Source organism: Cynoglossus semilaevis, chromosome 7 (genome assembly GCF_000523025.1).
Source record: "Cynoglossus semilaevis isolate Cse_v1.0 chromosome 7, Cse_v1.0, whole genome shotgun sequence".
Taxonomy (NCBI): domain Eukaryota; kingdom Metazoa; phylum Chordata; class Actinopteri; order Pleuronectiformes; family Cynoglossidae; genus Cynoglossus; species Cynoglossus semilaevis.
In genome coordinates this window covers 3,424,363-3,429,583 of record NC_024313.1, presented here as the reverse complement: position 1 = coordinate 3,429,583, position 5,221 = coordinate 3,424,363, and the positions used below count along the sequence as shown (strand labels likewise).

At 42.5% G+C, this 5,221-nt stretch overlaps 1 long non-coding RNA gene across 1 annotated transcript in view; it reads right to left on the bottom strand.

Moving 5' to 3' along the window:
- Positions 1-4,835, bottom strand: part of LOC112487251 (uncharacterized) — a 41,327-nt gene extending 36,492 nt beyond the window's left edge. The window contains exon 1 of the long non-coding RNA XR_003050175.1: positions 4,394-4,835. This is a non-coding gene — a long non-coding RNA (uncharacterized LOC112487251). The remainder of the gene's footprint in view (positions 1-4,393) is intronic.
- Positions 4,836-5,221: the final 386 nt, after the last annotated feature.

Below are 5,221 nucleotides of genomic sequence, written 5' to 3'. Positions count from 1 at the left end.
CTGGGCTTTAATGTCAGTTTGTGCTCCTCCGTGGGGACAAATCCCAAATGAGAATGCAACCGCTGCTTTTCCAAATATTTGTAAGATATATTTATGTACAAAGAACGTCTTTTAGGGACAACAGTGTAAGAAATGCAAATTGAGCGCGCGTGTGTGTGTGTGTGTGTGTACTTTGAGTAGAAAGACAAAAACAGTGCTTTGTCATCAGTAGTATTTTCAATCCCTTTCCAAAATAGACTCTCTTTTTGTATTTCTCTCGAATTCTGGAGATGAAAGGCCCGACATTTCATCTCAGGTTGTACTGAAGGATCAAAGAGGCGTTTCAGAGCAGGATGCCTCTCTCTCTCTCTCTCTCTCTCTTTCCTTTCTCTGCTGCAATAACAATTCTGGCTCTCTGTCAGCATATTTCCCCTTTTAACTAGCCTTTTGGGTCTGAGAAAAAAAAAAGAATGGAAAATCAACAGGAAATGCTCCAGAATTATGCAACATTAAGAAAATAGATCTGACACGCTGACCTGCAGGGGTTCAGCCCATTTCTTATTGACATTCCGCTTTATTAAATCTTACATACAATTGTGCTGTGTGTGCGACATCCAAAGGTTAACCAGGGCAGGTTTGAAATGAACCGAGACAGCATTATTTTTAAAAAGCTCATTATCAGCCCAAGGCCACCGTGACATATCTTTGCTCACCCACTGAGACTGGCTGCATTTTTTCACGTCCGCATCCGGACGACGGAACAAATCCTAAACGTAACCAACGTCTACACTGTTTATTTGAAATGGAACCGATGCAGTTCTTGCTCGGAAATTGTAAAGGTTTACTCACAGATGGCTCCGCCACGGCCGATTGACTTATTTATTGACATCCTGTAGGCTACGACAAAGGAGCTGGAGCTGAGCACGAGTCCAACCTACGCGACCCAAGTCGATAGACAATATTCGTAAACTCCTGGGAAACACGATGCAAAAAGACCCCCCCCAAAAAAATCTCTTGTGACCCACCTGAGGGTCGCGACCCAGTGTTTGGGAAACAATGCTTTTGATGCTTTAATCAACATATTTTCACACTGACTGTGTAAGTCTGAGTCTGTATGACAGCTGTGATATCGTTTTCACCAGTGGTGTCAGTGTCACACACACACACACACAGGTCTAATCGTCCTCTTTACAGAGGTCCAATCAGCTACCAACACAACTGTTGGTGTGTGTGTGAGTGTGTGTGTGTGTACGAACCTCGGGGCTCTTGACAACTCGATGACAGGGAGTGAGACGGGGACAAGAGCCTACCAAGTATAACAGTGAAGTGGAAGAAAAAAAAAAAAAAAGAAAGAAGAATACAGCATATAAGAGGATCTGAAATGGAAAGTTAAAACACACGTCTGATGGTGCCATGTCAACAAAGACGATCGACAAAGTATTTAATTTGTCATTAAAAAGAATGGAATCGAGTGGATAAGAAGCGTTCACCTCGCCAAGGTTTACTATGGATAACACATGCACGATTATCCACTTTATTGAATTCAAACCAACAGTGACATCATGCCCGGGAAGTTCAAACAGAGAGCTCATCTGTCACCATTTTGACGTGGACACGGACCAAAGAAATGTCAACTTGGTTTTCACGGAAAGATGTCCTTCCGTGCTCCCTGACTATCTTAGTCCAGGTCCTGCGACCTGTGAGCGATTGAATGAATTAACCAATTCAGACTATATAAATATATATATATATATAATACTTCCAGTTGGTCGGAATAATCAGGAAATAGCAGCGTAAACTGACTTGGGAACACTACGTCTTCAGCTAGCGACAGTGCGGGAAGTGTTAGCATTGTTGAGATGTGATGCTATTAAAGTACTGAGGACACAGGGATCAGATGCAGTTCTTATTTTTAAATAACAACGTCCCAAAAAGGCAATAAAAATAGACAAAACCAAGGAATTAAAGAAAGAAGAAAGCTTTTTTTTTTTTACAGCTAGCTACGAAGAAAAACACAAGAAGAAAATTGGTGAATTCAAATCTGCGGCAAAATTACATTTCCTCATGTTGTTCGTTCTGAACATTAACCAACACATTTAGACAAATTTAACCTTCAGACGTTTCTGTTAACTTTTGACATATTGGCTGTGACTGTTTTTTGTTTTTTTGATGGACAAATGTGGTCCGAGTTGCTTTTCTTCAAACGAGATTTTAAATCGGCCTATTTGCCAAATCTGATCCGAACCGGGGGCTGTCGTATATTATACTGTCAATTTAATCTGCTGCAACTTCATTGAGTAATACGCTGATGCAAAACAGGCCACGGCGCCGCAGCTGGGTCCAATATTACAACTGTATCCAAACAGAAAACACATCGCTCCCTGGATTCCCCGGGATTCTAAAACGGTGACACTCCCAGTCACCCGCTGCGGCTGTTTTTATTTTTTTTTATTATTTTGTATTTTTCTATGCAGTTAGTTCTACTCTCTCAGGCGACCCCAATTCCTGACCCCCCCGTCGGCCCCTTGTGCATCCCTGGTTGCGTACGCAGTAATGTGTGAACTCTTCAGGCCAGACAGTGTCAATAAAACCCCCGAGATGTGGAAGGAGCAGCCGTGTTCCCCGACAGCTGTGCTGAGATAAAAAGACAAATGAAGAATAATTGACTTCCCAGCTCTCGGCCAATGGGATTAGTATGACTAAAGTCCTGGGATGTCTTCCACTCACTCTCTCGATCGCTCTGTCTGGTGTGTGTGTGTGTGTCAATATTACCAAACTGAAAGACTTAACTTATTAAAGACATCAATAAATGCCATTAAAATGTAAGGAGGAAACCAGTGACCGAACTTAAAATTACTTCTCACTTTATCCAGGAGCTAAACCGGGCCTTTTTTTTTATTCCGACTAATTTCTATTTCAACTCTGGAGAAATGTAATAAGACAATTGACACCGGCTGTGCAACACTCAGCCCGACGTTGCTCCTGCGGAGACATTGTTATGCAGAGCACAGCCATGCTTGAGTCTTTGTGCGTAGCACCTCATTATTTTCACAGGTTCATCAAATGCAACATTCGCTACAGTCAATCAAAAAAAATGTTTCACGCCGTTATTTCCCGGATCTAGCAGAAATAGAAGAATTGTCGTCTCGAGTGTTGACCGTTCATTTTTACAACCCTCAAAGAGTCGGTGGTTTCCTTTAGCCGCACTGTACTCCGTCCGTGCTTTTTGGGTAATTGGGGGAGAGAAGCCGAAGGACAGACACAGTATGTAGGACAGAAATGGAACAGGCGATGGATTTCATTACCACGGCGGGAACTCGTGCTCCTCGATCCAGAGCTCATTCTGTGTAATAAGCAACCGGGCTTTGTGATTAGTCTGTAACACCTGCTAACGATCCCGCCTTCCCCGACGACCTCCCACCTGCGGCGTGTCCTGTGTGTACCGGTACGGCACATCACGATGTGAAATATATATCACTAAAACATACACTAGCTCGTACAGAGTAGGGCTAGAGAATAACAAATAAAATGTGTAGGAGCTCCCTTGACTAAGAAAAAAAAAAATACATTTTACTCCAAGGTCAGTGGAATCAAGAGAAACAGCAGGTGAAAATGAAAAAAAAGAAATACAAAAATCTTAATTTTGATTTGTGTTCCCGTAAATTAAAAGTGTTAGAAATGATTCTATTTTTCGCCCGTTTATTCCTCAGTGTTCCCAGCTATTAAATAGCCCAGCTCATAAACCCTCCTTTTCTGACTTGCTGATTTCTCCAGCTTTTTAATCCTGGCCATCTGTTTGTCATAAACTCCCTTTAAACTCCTCTATTGCTATTTTCGAGGTTTCGGTGTGTACACCAGGGCTGTCAAACTTATTTTGGTTGGTGGGCCACATACAAGTGGGCCACGAACCAGTAAAATCCCAAGATAATTACCTATAAATAACAATAAGTTCATGTTTTTCTCTTCCTTGTTTTCATGCAAGTACAAGTATATTAGAAAATATATTTATAGTTAATGAAATATCGTTTGACAAATTATCTTTTTTTTCCACTTTCAGAATTCATGAAGCGGACCCTTTTGAACATCCTAGCGGACCGGTTTTGGCCCACGGGCCGTATGTTTGACACACCTGGTGTACACCTTTCACTGGAGAGACCTGGTATTTTCAAAGTCTCGCGAAGCTCCTTCTGAGCCCGAGGCCTTTTCATTTCTTAATGAAAGACCTTCATCGGTCGACAAAAGTCCTCCTTCGGTGGCATTTTCTCAAACAAAGTTGCAAATAATCAAATTCCCAATAAACAATTAACACTGGCTGGACCTCGGGTCTGGATGCTGATTCGGCCGCCTGCTCCTCAATCCTCATCACAGCCGTCTTTATCGAACACTACACTGCACTTCAAACAAGTGAACTGACCTTTGTCGGCGTTTGACGTGCGTCCGACAGTTTTAGCGGGTTTGTTCATTTCCCTTTGTACAGATAGTAGACGTGAATCCATGAGCTCTCATCACTGTGAGTCCCTGTTTCTATCCATCACATACACAACAGTGTATGGATCCAAATCGTTCACCTGGAACCGCTGTTACTCCAAAACCCTGGCTCCTCACATCACCTCTCCCCGGCCCAGGTGGACCATCTGGGCTCCAGAGCTGAGTTTTCTGTTTGCATACCTGGTGTCCAGGGCAACACAGATCAATGTGAGGGGTGCAGATGAGTGAGCGAAATGAGCAATGATTGCCAGAAGGAGGCACATTGCCAACGGGGCTACCGAAATAAACTGAGGGCTTCGGGCACTTTTGGTTGCCAGAGGAAGGAAAAATGTGTTCCTGGGAGAGGTTTATTTTGGAGTTCCTTTACAGATTCAACATGAAGTATTCAAAACAAGACCATTAAAAGTCGATGGGATTAAAGTTTAAAGAAAACAAAAAGATTTTTCTTAATCCTGGTCTCTACAACCGGGGTTCCCAACCCCTGGTAGAGGGGCCTGGGAGTGGTCCGGATGTCATTTGTTACCGGGTCACAGTGTGACATAATGTCTTGGAGTTACGTTCCAAGACTGCCTGCAATAATACTTTGCGAAAAACCGCAAAGTAGAGAGGCGATAGTTATTACATTATTCACGTATATATTAACTCTTTACAAACCCTTTAGGCTAGTGTTGATCAAACGTTTTTTTTCTGGGGACCCATATTTTAAAAATCACAAATCTTCGCGACCCAAGTCGATAGACATTATTTGTAAATT